At 49.7% G+C, this 15,621-nt stretch overlaps 1 protein-coding gene across 3 annotated transcripts in view; it reads right to left on the reverse strand.

The window, feature by feature from the left end:
* The window catches only part of GNG4 (G protein subunit gamma 4), a 103,714-nt gene that overhangs the window by 47,409 nt on the left and 40,684 nt on the right, over positions 1-15,621 (reverse strand). For all 3 annotated transcript variants that reach the window (XM_058430851.1, XM_032136951.2, XM_058430850.1), the window contains exon 2: positions 1,879-1,990. The gene's annotated coding sequence lies outside the window, so the exon portion shown is untranslated. The remainder of the gene's footprint in view (positions 1-1,878; positions 1,991-15,621) is intronic.

Consider the following 15,621-nt stretch of genomic DNA (forward strand, 5'->3'; position numbering starts at 1 on the left):
AGTGAAGCTGCAGACCTTCACGGTGAGTGTTACAGCTCTTAAGGTGGTGCGTCTGCAGTTGTTCGTTCCTCCCGGTGGGTTTGTGGTCTCCCCGGCTCAGGAGTGAAGCTGCAGACCTTCACGGTGAGTGTTACAGCTCTTAAGGTGGCGCATCTGGAGTTGTTCGTTCCTAAACCCTGGTTCAGGAGTGAAGCTGCAGACCTTCCCGGTGAGTGTTACAGCTCTTAAGGCAGCGCCTCTGGAGTTGTTCCTTCCTCGCCATGGGTTTGTGGTCTCGCTGGCTTCAGGAGTGAAGCTGCAGACCTCTGCAATGACTGTTACAGCTCATAAAGGCAGTGTGGACCCAAAGAGTGAGCAGCAGCAGAATTTATTGCAAAGAGCAAAAGAACAAAGATACCACAGTGTCAATGGAGACCCAAGCGCGGTGCCACTGCTGGCGTGGGCAGCCTGCTTTTATTCTCTTATCTGGCTCCACCCACATCCTGCTGATTGGTCCACTTTACAGAGAGCCGATTGGTCTGTTTTACAGAGAGCTGATTGGTCCGTTTTGACAGGGTGCTGATTGGTGCGTTTACAATCCCTGAGCTAGACACAAAAGTTCTCCACGTCCCCACTAGATTAGCTAGATACAGAGTGTGGACACAAAGGTTCTCCAAGTCCCCACTAGAGTAGCTAGAGACAGAGTGTCAATTGGTGCATTCACAAACCCTGAGCTAGACACAGGGTGCTGATTGGTGTGTTTACAAATCTTGAGCTAGCTACAGAGTGCCAATTGGTGTATTTACAATCCCTTAGCTAGACATAAAGGTTCTCCAAGTCCCCACCAGACTCAGGAGCCCAGCTGGCTTCACCCAGTGGATCCCATACCAGGGCTGCAGGTGGAGCTGCCTGTCAGTCCCGTGCCATGCGCCCACACTCCTCAGCCCTTGGGTGGTCGATGGGACCGGGCGCCGTGGAGCAGGGGGGCTGCGATCGTCTGGGAGGCTCGGGCGGTGCAGGAGCCCATGGTGGTGGGGAGGCTCAGGCATGGTGGGCTGCAGGTCCCGAGCCCTGCCCTGGGGGGAGGCAGCTAAGGCCTGGTGAGAAGTCGAGCACAGCAGCTGCTGGCCCAGGTGCTAAGCCCCTCACTGCCCGGGGTTTGCCGGTTGGCCACTCCGAGTGCGGGGCCGCTGAGCCCACGCCCACCTGGAACTTGCACTGGCCTGCAAGCACCAGGTGCAGCCCCGGTTCCTGCCCCCGCCTCTCCCTCCACACCTCCCCGCAAGCTGAGGGAGCCAGCTCCGGCCTTGGCCAGCCCAGGAAGGGGCTCCCAAAGTGCAGCGGCAGGCTGAAGGGCTCCTCAAGTGCCTCCAAAGTGGGAGCCCAGGCAGAGGAGGCGCCGAGAGCGAGCGAGGGCTGTGAGGGCTGCCAGCACACTGTCACCTCTCGCAGCTATCCCTGAGCCTGAAGGGACCCAGCAGCTTAAACTGAGGGTGGGGAGGAAGTGAGTGGTCGACCTCTTTTCATTCTTGCTGAACAAGGAAGCTCACCATAATAGCATCTCTTTTCCCACAGGGAAGCACACAGCACGGTTCCCCAGCCAAGGCCCAGCAGCCCTTGGGGATGGCTCAGTTCTCCCCTGCTCCCCCAACAGGGGCACATCCACTCACATAGGGGATAACAGGAGGTGGCAAAAGGTTTCTAAGGGCCCCGTGTCTGCCATGGAGGGTGGGAGAAGGGGACAGGACAGTGATGATTGCTAGAACAAAATGATGCTGTGAGGACCTGGCCACCATCAAGGATCCTGAGAACTGAGTCTCACCCTGGCCCACACACATGCTCCTGGCAAAGACATCTGCTGTTCCCCTGCCCCTGTGCAGGGTAATTCACTCTCCTTACCTGCTGAGAGGCAGCCGTGTGACAAGCCTGGGCAAGGGACAGAGGCTGGCGGCGGCAGCAGCGGTCAGTCGTCAGATGAGAGGCGAATTCAGAGCTGCTGCTTTGAGGTCACCTGAAAGCACAACCAGAGACGTGTCTAGAGGTGTGGGGACTCCCTGGCATTGCTCCCAGCGTCCCCATCCACCCTGTCCCATGGTTCCCCTCTCCTCAAGCTCAGCAGCCTTCCCCAAAAGCCTGGGGACTCCATATCAGACCTTGGAGAGATGGGGAGCTCCAGGCAGACAGAGAACCCTCAGATCTGACCCAGAGCAGACTGGAAACACAACTTCAGGGCCACAGGCCACCCTGGGCCTCACCAGACTGCTCCCCTGGCCCCTGCAAACCTTCATGCCCAGTCGCTCTGCCCTCCAACACAAGCAGGCCCAGCTCCAGCCAAACCTATGCCAAATGGAAACAGGTCACGTGTTTTCTTCTTATAAAAATATACACCTGGGGCCAGGCGCGGTGGCTCCTGCCTGTAATCCCAGCACTTTGGGAGGCCGAGGCAGGCGGATCACGAGGTCAGGAGATCAAGACCATCTTGGCTAAATGGGTGAAACCCCATCTCCACTAAAAAATAAAAAAATTAGCCAGGCGTGATAGTGGGTGCCTGTAGTCCCAGCTATTGGGAGGCTGAGGCAGGAGAATGGTGTGAACCCGGGAGGCGGAGCTTGCAGTGAGCCAAGATCGCGCCACTGCACTCCAGCCTGGGCGACAGAGAGACTCCGTCTCAAAGAAAAAAAAAAAAAGATATATAGGTATACACACACACACCTGGCCGGGCACAGGGGCTCATGCCTGTAATCCCAGCATTTTGGGAGGCCGAGGTGGGCATATCAATTGAGGTGGGGAGTTCGAGACCAGCCTGACAAACATGGAGAAACCCCGTCTCTACTAAAAATACAAAATTAGCCAGGTGTGGTGGCACATGCCTGTAATCCCAGCTAGTCGGGAAGCTGAGGCGGGTGAATCATTTGAACCCGGGAGGCAGAGGTTGCGGTGAGCCAAGATCATGCCATTGCACTCCAGCCTGGGCAACAAGAGCAAAAAACAAACAAAACAAAACAAAAAACCACCTATTATCAAAAAATGTGCAGATAAAGAAAATTACAACAAAGAAAATAAAGACCAGTGATAATGCCTTTTCCCAGAGATAACTATGGTTAGCCTGTTGATGTATAATATACTTACATGCATAACAAATTTGATTTCAACCAAAGGGCATTTAGCACAGAAGAGATCAGACAACTCGAAAGCTTTCTTTTTTTATATTTATTTTTTGAGATAGGGTCTCGCTTTGTTGCCCAGGCTGGAGTGCAGTGGCACAATCACAGCTCACTGTAGCCTTGAACTGGGCTCAAACGAGCCTGCCACCTGAGCCTCCTGTGTAGCTGGGACTACAGGCCTCCACTATCATGCCTGGCTAATTTTTACTTTTTTTTTTTTTTTATTTTGTAGAGACGGAGTTTCACTATGTTGCCCAGGCTGATCTTGAACTCCTAGGCTCAAGGGATCCTCCCACCTACGGCCTTCCAAAGTGCTAGGATTACAGCCATGAGCCACTGTTCCTGGCCTTTGAAAGGCTTCTTACAGCCCATTCAAGACTCATAGCCCTGTTGGCCTCCCCTTTGCAGCCATCCTCCCTAACTGTGACTTCTCCAGGACAGTCTCTCCAGGATGGCTGACTCTGGGGTAATGAGTTCATTCCCCAAGGGTTTTCCGAATGCTCTGCCCTACAGCATCCATCTCCGAGGGATCCTAATGAACTGGAGCAAAGCTAAAAGCCCGACAAGAATAAGCTGACGGACCTGTTTGCTCCCCTGGCTAAAATGGAATCCAAATTCATTCTGGCCTCAACTTCGGGGGAGATGGTTTGAAGTTGTGCTTGGTGCATTTTTCTCAGCCTGTGCTATGGTCTGAATGTTTATGTCCACCCCCACCCAGTTCCTGTATTGAAATCCAAAGCCCCAAGGTGATGCTGTTAGGAGGTGGGACCTCTGAGAAGTGGTTAAGTCACGAGGCTGGAGCTCTTATGAATGGGACTCATGACCCTTTAAAGAGCTCTGATAGAGATCCAGGAATGCTTTATGTTTTAGTTTTTTTTTTTTTTTAATTTGTTTGCTTTGTGTGTGTGTGTGTGCATGTGTGTGGGTGTGCGTGTGTGTGTGTGTGTGTGTTGTGTGTGTATTTTTTTTTCAGATGGAGTCTCACTCTGTTGCCCAGGCTGGAGTGCAATGGTGCGATCTCAGCTCACTGCAAACTCCGCCTCCTAGATTCAAGTGATTTTCCTGCCTCAGCCTCCCAAGTAGGTGGGATAACAGGTGCCCACCACCACACCTGCCTAATTTTTTTTCTATTTTTGTAGAGACAGAGTTTCACCATGTTGGCCAGGCTAATCTTGAACTCCTGACCTAAGGTGATCCACTCACCCTGCAAAGTGCTGGGATTACAGGTGTGAACCACTGCACCCGGACTTGGTTTTGTATTTTAATATAACAGTGCTTCTTATACTTTTCCACCACATTCTGGGGAAAACAGAACCACTGAGGCAACTGGCTTCCCTGACTCTGGCTACCTAAGGCCCCACCCAGAGGGCTGAGGTGCTGGATCAAGGCAGAGCACCTGTAGGCTGCACCCTACACTCCCCAGCCCACTATGGGGAAGCTGTTCTCTACCATCGGTTCCCCAAATTTGGTTGGGATCAAAATCCTCTGGGAATGTAAGGAGACTAAGGCCCTGCTCTACCCGCCTCCATGACCTTAGAGTTCTGTCTTAGCTCTCTTGGAGATTCTGATAAAACCACTGCTCTATAGGCAACCAGAGCTTCTCAGACTTTGCTGTACATCTGAACCACTGGGGGGACTTTTAAGGATCCTGATTCCAGCTGGGTGCAGTGACTCATGTCTGTAATCCCAGTGCTTTGGGAGTCTGCGGCAGGAGGATTGTTTGAGCCCAGGAGTTCAAGACCAGCCTGGGCAGCACAGTAAGACCCCATCTCTACAAAAAATTTAAAAATTATCTGGTGTGGTGGCACACGCCTGTGATCCCAGCTATTCAGGAGGCTGAGGCAGGAGCCTGGAATTTTGAGGCTGCAGTGAGCTATAATCATGCTACTGCACTCCAGCCTGGGCAACAGAGACGCTTTCTCAAAAAACCCCAAAAATATAAAATTAAAAAAATAAAGATCTTGACGCCCAAGTCAAACCCCAGGCCCTTTAAGCCACAATCTCTGGGGGGAGGACTGAGGCATCAGTGGATGTTGAAGCTTCCCAGGTGATTTTTTTTTTTTTTGAGACAGGCTCATTCTGTTGCCCAGGCTGGAGTGCAGTGGTGTGATCTCAGCTCACTGCAACCTCCTACTCCCAGGTTCAAGTGACTCTCCTGCCTCAGCCTCCCAAGTACCTGGGATTACAGGTGCATGCCACCATGCCTAGCTTAATTTTTGTATTTTTAGTAGAGATGGGATTTCACCATGTTGGTCAGGCTGGTCTCAAACCCCTGACCTCAAGTGATCTGCCTGCCTTGGCCTCCCAAAGTGCTGGGATTACAGGCGTGAGCCACCGCACCCAGCCTTCCCAGGTGATTTTAATGTGCAACCGCATTTGAGACACAATGCTCAAGTCTGCATCTAGCTGGAGCGTCCCATACTTGGTGTGTATGTTGTGAAACTCAGATCTCAGGCTCTCACTCAGCAGGACTGGCTGGGGCCTCGGGGAGGCTGCATGCTGCTACTCACAGCCTGGCGGGAGACATCAGCTTCGGTATCCCCGGGAACTCATTAGCAATGCAGAATCTCAGGTCCTACCCAAATGTACGAAGTCAAATCTGCGGGGTTTTGTTGTTGTTGTTGCTTGTTGTTTGTTTTTTGTTTTTTTTTTGAGACAGAGTCTCACTCTGTTGCCCAGGCTGGAGTGCAGTGATGCGATCTTGGCTCACTGCAACCGCCGCCTCCCGGGATCAAGTGATTCTCCTGCCTCAGCCTCCCCAGTAGCTGGGATTACAGGCGTGAGCCAACATGCCTGGCTAATTTTTGTATTTTTAGTAGAGACGGGGTTTCACCATGTTGGCCAGGCTGATAACAAACTCTGAACTCAAGTGATCCGCCCGCCTGGGCCTCCCAAAGTGCTGGGATTACATGTGTGAGGCATTGTGCCCAGCCGAATCTGCGTTTTAACCCAGGTGATTCAGGTTTACGTTAGAGTTTGAAAAGTTCTGAGCTAGACCAGCAGGGCCCAGTCCTGCCTTATGCAGGGTCCAAGATGAAGAGCCTGGCTGAAGACACATGAGTCAGTCGCAACAGTGGTGGACAGCAGAGTTGCTGTTCTCCTGACCCTTAATGTTATTCACAGCCTCATCAGCTTTTTAGATTACTCTTTTAGATGACTTACTAAGTCTAGAAGCTCTTTGAGAGGCCACACATCAGAAAAAACACTATCAATTTCTCCTTGTCCTCCTGGCATTTGCACAGCATCTTCCATCCAATGCTTGAAACGTATTTCAGATGTCAACCCACCAGCCTACCCCAGGAAGTGGTTTTAGACACCTTACCTGTATCATTGCTATTTCTCAAAATAACACAGGTTGTTGGAGCTGATGGGAATTTAGCTCTTGACTGGATTCCTTCATCTGGTTGCAGAAGAAAGCTTTTTTTTTTTTTTTTTTTTTTTTTTCAGACAGGCAGAGTCTCACTCTGTCGCCCAGGCTGGAGTGCAATGGCACGATCTTGGCACACCACAACCTCCACCTCCTGGGTTCAAGAAATTGTCCTGCCTCAGTCACTCAAGTAGCTGGGATTACAGGCATGTGCCACCATGCCCAGCTAATTTTTATATTTTTAGTAGATATGGAGATTCAACATGTTGGCCAGGCTGGTCTTGAACCCTTGACCTCAAGTGAGCTGCCCACCTTGGCCTCCCAAAGTGTTGGGATTACAGGCGTGAGCCATGGCGCCTGGCTTGTGTGCGTGTGTGTGTGTGTGTGTGTAAGAGGGTCTTGCTCTGTCACCCAGGCTGGAGTGCAGTGGTGCAATCATAGCTCACTGTCGCCTTAATCTCCTGGGCTCAAGTGATCCTCCAACCTCAGCGTCTGGAGTAGTTAGGACTACACCCAGCTAATTTTTAAACTTTTGTACAGACAGGATCTCACTGTATTGCCTGGGCTGGTTTTGAACTCCTGGCTCAAAGGACCCTCCCACCTTGGCATCCCAAAGCACTGGGATTACAGGCATGAGCCACCACTCCTGGCTGAAAGCTACTTTTTAATAGCGCTAAATTTTACCATGATGTTTTCAAAAGCTTTTCTTCCCTCTCAAAAGAAGAAAATATATTCATCTTTGAACAAATTGCTGTGTTTCATTGTGAGGTAGTGGGAAGGCCCACTGGCTGGCCATGAGCTAACTGGGAGCCCCTCAAGGTCAGAGGCCTTGTTTTTTTTAGCTTCTGTGCCCCCATTGCCAAGATAGGGCGGGCACACCGTAGCCAGTCCATATAAACGTGACTCTCGTATGCATGAAAGAATAAACTGGGGCTTCAACAGTCACTTTAATTCCCCATGGCTACTGCTGTTTCAGTTCTTAAATGGAGCTAAATTAGCTCTAGGTGGTGAAGGATAATGACCCAGAGTCATGCAGATATACTGATGGCTCCAACAACTTCCTTACTTTGACAAATAGTGATGATACAGGGAAGGTTTCTAAAACCCCTTGTTAGGGTATGGGGTAGGTTGGTGGGCTGACGTCTGAAATACATTCCAAGCAATGGATGAAAGACGGGGCTACTAGAATTAATTAAATCATCTAAAAGAGGAGCCCCCTAGTGGTGCTTGGCTTTGAGGCACAGGCGTGAGGTCTCTGCTCTCACAGACCTTACTGTCCGGTGAGGGGTGCCATGGACTGCTGGAATCACCATGCTGATTGATGAATATTCTTATGAGGGAGGCGCCCGGCTCTCAGTGTATAACCAAAGAACTTGACCTGGACTGTAGCATCTACGTTGCTTTCTATGATAGATTCTGAAGCCGTAAGATGGAATGAGACTTGCCCGCCCTCAAAGAGCTCAGGTGCTGAGGGGGAGATGTATAAATAAGCAATGATCATATTGTCACGGGTGTACGTGGGCTGGCTGTCCATAGAATCCGTGCTCCCCTTCCTCTCACAGGAATGTCATGGTGGCAGGGCAGGTGGCCCCTGGATAGATATTCCCCAGGGTCGCTTGCAGCTACGTGTGGCTTTGTGACTCACGTCTTGCCAATGGAGATGCGGATGATGAATGAGTGGAAATGATGGGTGCCGCTTCTAGGCCTGGGCTTTCAAATATCATTTGGGGACCTCTGAGCTCTTTCCCATCACACGTGGATGTGTCCGCAGCTTAAGTTCAACAAGGGCAGGCGAGGACAGTGGCCTGAGTGGTGCCTCCAGGTGTGGTCCCTGGACCGGAGGCATCAATGTCCCCTGGGAGCCTGTCAGAAATGCAAATGCTTGGGCCCACTCAGACCTACCGAATAGAAGCTCTGGGGCCAGGCGCGGTGGCACATGCCTGGAATCCCAGCACTTTGGGAGGCCGAGGCGGGTGGATCACCTGAGGTCAGGAGTTTGAGACCAGCCTGGCCAACATAGTGAAACGCTGTCTCTACTAAAAATACAAAAATTAGCCAGGCATGGTGGCGGGTGCCTATAATCCCAGCTACTCAAGAGGCTGAGGCAGGAGAATCACGAACCCACGAGGCGGAGGTTGCAGTGAGCTGAGACCACGCCATTGCACTCTAGCCTGGTCGACAGAGCGAGACTCTGTCTCAACAACAACAACAACAAAAAAGAAGCTCTGGGCGTGGGCAGGGACTTAACAAGGCCTCCAGGTGGTTCTGATGCTCAAGAGAATCTGAGAAACACAGTCCTGGGGGATGAGAGAGAAACAAAATGGAAAGAGCCCATGTCCCCAAATTTCCCCTGGAGTTGAGTGGCCCCGTTAGCCTCGCTTCTTACTTCTGGGCTTGTATGAGAAAGTGAAATACATTTCCATACTCTTTAAGTCAGTATGCTTCTGGGTCTCTTTGTCACAGCAGCTTTGCACCTTGCTAACCGATACAGTATTTCAACAGAAGTTAGTATACCGGACGGCTGCCTTGAAAATGCTTTTAAACCTGAGACAAAAGTACCCATTTAAGAGCTTCTATTTGGGAAACTCAATACAACGAGGTGCTCAGGTCTAACAAGGATTCCATCTAGTGAAACTGTGTTTATTTCTAGGGTCTAACATTTTACCCTAAAATTCTGTTAGATACTAGGCCCACAAGATAGCACTGCTTTTGCACCAACGTTCAGGCTGTGTTCTCCTAACATTCAGCATGAACATTGATAAGATTTCCCCCTTTCAGCTGTAAGATAAAGTGGCTCTGAATTGTCACAAGAATTTCACTGAGTTGACATCTTGGCATTCCCCCAAGAATGGAGGTCACGTTCGCTTCCACACAGGGATCTAAAAGGGAGGGGAGGGCCGGGCGCGGTGGCTCACGCCTGTAATCCCAGCACTTTGAAAGGTGGGCAAATCACTTGAAGTCAGGAGTTGCAGATCAGCCTGGCCAACATAGTGAAACCCTGTCTCTACTAAAAATACAAAAATTAGCCAGGTGTGGTGGCAGGTGTCTGTAGTCCCAGCTACTCGGGAGGCTGAGGCAGGAGAATCACTTGAATCCGGGAGGTGGAGGTTGCAGTGAGCAGAGATTGTGCCACTTGCACTCCAGCCTGGGCAACAGAGTGAGACTCTGTCTCAATAATAATAATAATAATAAAAGGCAGGGGAAGTCCTAATTCACCTGGACGTCGTAATCGCTGTGGCAGCAAAGGGCACAGCCTTTCTATCTGTACACATGGATGTGTAAGGTGGCATTTTAGCACCACATGACCAATCCTGCTGTTTCTCAGTCATCCTAGGCTGGAGCTGAATGTACTGACCCCTGAAGGGAGTGCAGGGAATGAGGTGCCCTCCCACCCAGACACCCAGGGCTCTATGTCTGCAGTAGGAACACGATCCCCCTCGCAGGGGGATGACTCTTCCCCACTCCAACTTCAACCACGTTGCAAATTACATACTGTGATAGGCAAGGCAAGCTTGATTCATTTTACAGTATGGGTCTCAATTACTCAATTTACATCTTGAGTGCCTGATAGCATCTGGCTGATCTAATAACACCTAATCACACAGATTCTAAACAAGTCCAGGGATTCGAAGCTTTGGGCACGGCATGGGTTGTAATGGACTTGAGAGACAACCACAGTTTCTTAGGAAGAGCACGCGGGGTCTGAACAACGCTGGGGCCTGCTGGTCACCTGTCACCTTATCTGGTCCTTATTAAGGTCAAGAAAATTAGAGAAGGTTGGCAGACCAGCGGTTATACTTAAGGACATTTGACAAATTAGTGCAGAATAAACAACAAAAAGAGAAACTAGATCCACCTTCCATGGGACCCTTCACGCTATCCACTCCCTCACCTAGCTGGCCACCCAGACACTCCCTGACCATTGCTTCGGCCTTGCAGGTAGAAATCAAAACTCTTAATCAACAGAACAAGATGTTAGAAGTCTACTCGTGGCCTGAGGCTTTTACATCAGCCCTCACTGACTGCGATGTTAATTCTTTCTGACTGCTGGGTTATTCAAGTTACTCAAACTGGACCACGATGTTGACCGGCATGTATAGAGGAACACAAACCCGTGTCCGGTGTATTTGTACAGTCTATAAACCTTACAGTCTAGAATGAATTCATTTTCATTCGAGTCTTATCACAGCTCTACTGAAGTGGGCAGATCACCACACAGGGTATGAAAAGGTAGTTGAGCGACGGCATGGCTGGGCCATATCTCAGCTTCCTAGAGCTGTGGGAACAAATTACTAAAAACCGTGTGGTTCTAAGCAAAAAAAAATTTATTCTCTCACAGCTCCGGAGGCTGGAAGTCCAAAATCAAGGTGTTGGCAGGGTCACGCTCCCTCTGAAGGCTCTAGGGGAAAATCCTTCTTCCTCATCTTTTCCTATCATCTGGTGACCTCTGGTAACACTTGGCATTCATACCTTGATTTGTAGACATCACTCCGATCTCTGCCCCCATCTTCACATAACCCACTTCTCTTGTGTCTCACTGTGTCATCTTCGTTCCTTATAAAGACACCAGCCATTGGTCTTAGGTACCATTATAATCCAGTATGACCTCAATTTAATCATATCTGCAAAGACCCACCTTCCAAATAAAGTCATATTCTGAAGTTCTGGGTATATATGAATTCTGGGGGTAAACTCTGAACTCAGTATAGTCAGGAACCCAGAAATGTGGCTACAAGTCTGTGCTCACTACTACAAAGAATCAGATTTTGTTGTTGTTGTTCTTTGTAATACCTACAAGAAATGCCTCTCTGAGAATTGTATGGCGTTTCATGGCTGTGGGAGAGGAATATATCTCAGGGTGACAGGAGCATGAACTGAGAAGCAGAATTTATAACCTATACGCACCTCAATTTTTTCATTTGTAAAATGAGAAAATTGAGATCCAGCCAGCTAAGTCATTTGTCCAAAGCCATTAAATAGCTAATAAGTAGCAAAACTAAGGTGAGAACCCCATATCATTCATTCATTCATTCAACACATACTACGTCAGGCATCTCACTGAAGAAAGGAGGAAGTGGGTGGAGGTGGAATATGATTCCTGCCTTTTTTTTTTTTTTTTTTAATGGAGTCTCACTGTGTTGCCCAGGCTGGAGTGCAGTGGCACGATCCCGGCTCACTACAACCTCCGCCTCCCAGGTTCAAGCGATTCTCTTGCCTTAGCCTCCCAAGTAGCTGGGATTACAGGCATGCGCCACCACGCCCAGCTAATATTTGTATTTGTAGTCGAGATGGCTAGGCTGGTCTCGAATTCCTGACCTCAGGTGGTCTGCCCACCTTGGCCTCCCAAAGTGCTGAGATTACATGTGTGAGCCACCGTGCCTGGCCCATGATTCCTGCCTTCTATTTATGTGGAGACAAAACTAACAGCAGCAAACTCAACAATCAAATCAAGGTGCAACCACAGAGGTCAGTAAAGGGTAGAGAGGCCAAGAAGGAGATGATCGATTCAGGTAAGGAGAAGGTTAGGAAGGGCTTTATACTTAATTTGAGCCTGGGAAGATGAATGGGACCCATTAGGCACTGTGATCAGAGAGGGGGAGTTCCAGGCAGAAGTCCCACGCAAGTGTGGTGTTGCAGCATGGGTAAAGATGGAGCAACTGAGAACCAGCCTGGCACTTTCAGGAAACCCTGGGTGGTCCCTTATTCCTGGAGCCCAGGAGGTCAGGGAGCAGACCAGGAAGGGCCTTGAGTGCCACAGTAAGAGTGTGGGACTGGTATCATGTAGGCAGGTGTCATCAAATGAAGGGTTATTTAACAGAGAAGTAAAAAGATTGCTGTTACATTTTATTTTTTTGATTGAGAGTCGGGGGTCTCACTGTGTTGCCCAGGCTGTTCTTGAACTCTTGGGCTTAAGTGATCCTCCGGCCTCAGCCTCCCAAGTAGCTGGGATTATAGGTGTACCACCATGCTCTGCTGTTACATTCTAGAAAGATCACTTCAACCTAGTGTGGAGAATGGATCAGAGGTGAACAAGATAAACAAGCAGACTGAGGTGGGCAGATCATGAAGTCAGGAGTTCGAGACCAGCCTGGCCTAAACATAGTGAAACCCCGTCTCTACTTAAAAATACAAAAAATTAGCCAGGCATGGTGGCATGCACCTGTAACCCCAGCTACTCGGGAGGCTGAGGAAGGAGAATCGCTTGAATTTGGGAGGCAGAGGTTGCAGTGAGCTGACATCATGCCACTGAACTTCAGCCTGGGCGACAGAGCGAGACTCTGTCTAAAAAAAAAAAAAAAAATCAAGCAGACCAATGAGGAAACCATGTGAGTCTAGATACTAGCTCTGGTAGGGAGATGGGGTGGAGAGCCAGGTGGTGAGGGTGGAAGAGACAGGGGATGTGGTTAGGATCTGGATGTTGGGGAGGAGGGAAAGGAAGGCATACCTGGGCTGACCACCAGGGACATGGTGCTGTGCTGTTCAGCACGCTTAGGAAAAGAGCAAGTGGAATGGGGTGCAGAGTTCACATAGGGCCAGGCTGAACTTAGGAGGCCTTTGGGAAACTAAGAAGCGCATGGCCAGCAGACAGGAGGACTGAGGACTGATAGAGATGGAATTCACAGGGAGTTTGGGCTGAAGACGGAGCTGAGCAACTCATGACTTGCAGGGGCAGCGGAAGTCCTGGCTGTGGGAGGCTCATGGGCAAGGGGGAGCATGGGTCAGAAGGCTGGGCCACGTGCAAAATCTTAGCCCAAAGCAGCATGGGGGGGAGAGCAGAGGAAGGAAGCCCCATGCTCACTTCTCCAGTAGCTTCCTCTCCCTCCCTCCCTCCCTCCCTTCCTTCCTTCCCTCTGTCTCTCTCTCCTTCCTTCCTTTCTTTTCTCTTTCCTTCTTTTTTTGAGACAGAGTCTCACTCCATCACCTAGGCTGGAGTGCAGTGGCAAGATCTCGGCTCATTGCAACCTCCGCCTTCTGGGTTGATGCAATTCTCCTGCCTCAGCCTCCCAAGTAGCTGGGATTACAGGCACGTACCACCGTGCCCAGCTAATGTATTTTATTTTTATGTATTTTTAGTAGAAATGGGGTTTCACCATGTTGGCCAAGCTAGTCTTGAACTCCTGACCTCAAATGATCCCCCTGCCTCAGCCTCCCACAGTGCTGGGATGACAGGCATGAGCCACCGTGCCCAGCCCTGAAGGTTCCTATGTTCTTCAATCTGCACTTTTCAGATTTGGGGAAGTAAAAGATTACTTAGTGCCAATAAAACTAATAAATTATTCTTTCCAGACCAAATATTAAAATGGTGCTAAATGGAGAAGTGACAGATGAGCTATGGTGTCACCACCGACATCAGATTTCGCAGCACGGATGACAGCGTGTTGTTCAATGAGGTTGCTGGCCATCGCCACTGGGTGCAACGTGGGACCTACTCTCGGGGGGCAGCCGCCTACAGCGGAAACCACGCAAACAAGTGGTTCTGTGAATTATCTGAAGCAAATGCATTGTACTTCACAGACTCTGTAGTAGAAAACCACCAGCGTGAATTTAGTGGGTCACACGCTTTGATCAGGGAGAATGAGTTCGCGGCAGTTCATCCATCCACGCCTCCCAGCCTGACTCTCTTTCATGCCATCCCATCAGCATGGTTTTTCAGTCATCTTGCTAGGGTTAGGGTGCAGCCTCCAACTTCAGAGCAGAGCCACAAGAGCAGCTGTCATGAGGCCAGCCTCCCTGCCTCTCTCCTGGAGGGTTTCTCCTGCCCAGCACAGGGCCCCAGCCCCCTCCCCTCACTTTGGTCCATTCTGATGTGGCACTTCGAGGCTGTCCAAGAAAGATGAGGTGACTCCATCCTCTGGGACCAGCTGCAGGAAATACTGTTTCTTTCTTTTTCTTTTCTTTCTTTTTTTTTTTTGAGACAGAATCTCGCTCTGTCACCCAGGCTGCAGTGCAGTGGCGCGATCTTGGCTCACTGCAACCTCTGCCTCCCGGGCTCAGGCGATTCTCCTGCCCCAGCCTCCTGAGTTGCTGGGACTACAGGCGCATGACACCATGCCCAGCTAATTTTTGTATTTTTACTAGAGACAGGGTTTGACCATGTTGGCCAGGATGGTCTCGAACTCCTGACCTCATGATCCACTCACCTCGGCCTCCCAAAGTACTGGGATTACAGGTGTGAGCCACCGTGCCTGGCCAGGAAATGCTGTTTCTAAAGGCTGCTGCCAGCTGCTGCCAACTATGTTTTATCGCTTACCATTTCCTTTTTAAAAAATACCAAATTCACATTGAAATGCTTGAATTAAAAAAGTATTGAGGTTAAATTCACTTACAATACAATTAATCATTTTAAAATGAACAACTCAGTGACATTTAGTACATTCACAATGTTGTGCAACCGCCAACACTATTTAGTTCCAAAGCACTTCCACACCTTCAGAATAAAACCTCATTCCATTAAGCAGTTCTCTCTACTTCCCGCTCCTCCCAGATCCTAGCAACCAACAGTCTCTACTTTCTGTCTCTACAGATTTACCCATTCTGGACATTTCACATAAATAAAATCACAAAATATGCAGTCTTTTGTGACTGGATACTTCCTTTGTTTTCTTTTTTACTTAGTTTATTTATTTATTTATTTATTTATTTTGAGACGGAGTCTCACTCTGTTGCCCAGGCTGAAGTGCAGTGGTGCAATCTTGGCTCGCTGCAACCTCTGCCTCCCAGGTTCAAGTAATTCTCCTGCCTCAGCCTCCTGAGTAGCTGGGATTACAGGTGCCCGCCATCATGCCCAGCTAATTTTTGTATTTTTAGTAGAGATGGGGTTTTGCCATGTTGACCAGGCTGATCTCGAACTCCTGACCTGAGGTGATCCACCCGCCTCGGCCTCCTAAAGTGCTGGGATTACAGGTATGAGCCACTGTGTCTGGCCCCTCCATTTTTTTGTTGTTGTTAAATAGAGACAGGGGTCTCACATTGCTGTCTAGGCTTGTCTCAAACACCTGGCTCCAAGCAATCTTCTTACCTTGTTCTCCCAAAGTGCTGGGATTATAGGCAGGAGCCACCGCACCTGGCCAGCTTTTTTCACTTAGCGTAATGTTTTCAGGATTCATGCAT

Source organism: Hylobates moloch, unplaced genomic scaffold (assembly GCF_009828535.3).
Source record: "Hylobates moloch isolate HMO894 unplaced genomic scaffold, HMol_V3 SCAFFOLD_18, whole genome shotgun sequence".
Classification (NCBI taxonomy): domain Eukaryota; kingdom Metazoa; phylum Chordata; class Mammalia; order Primates; family Hylobatidae; genus Hylobates; species Hylobates moloch.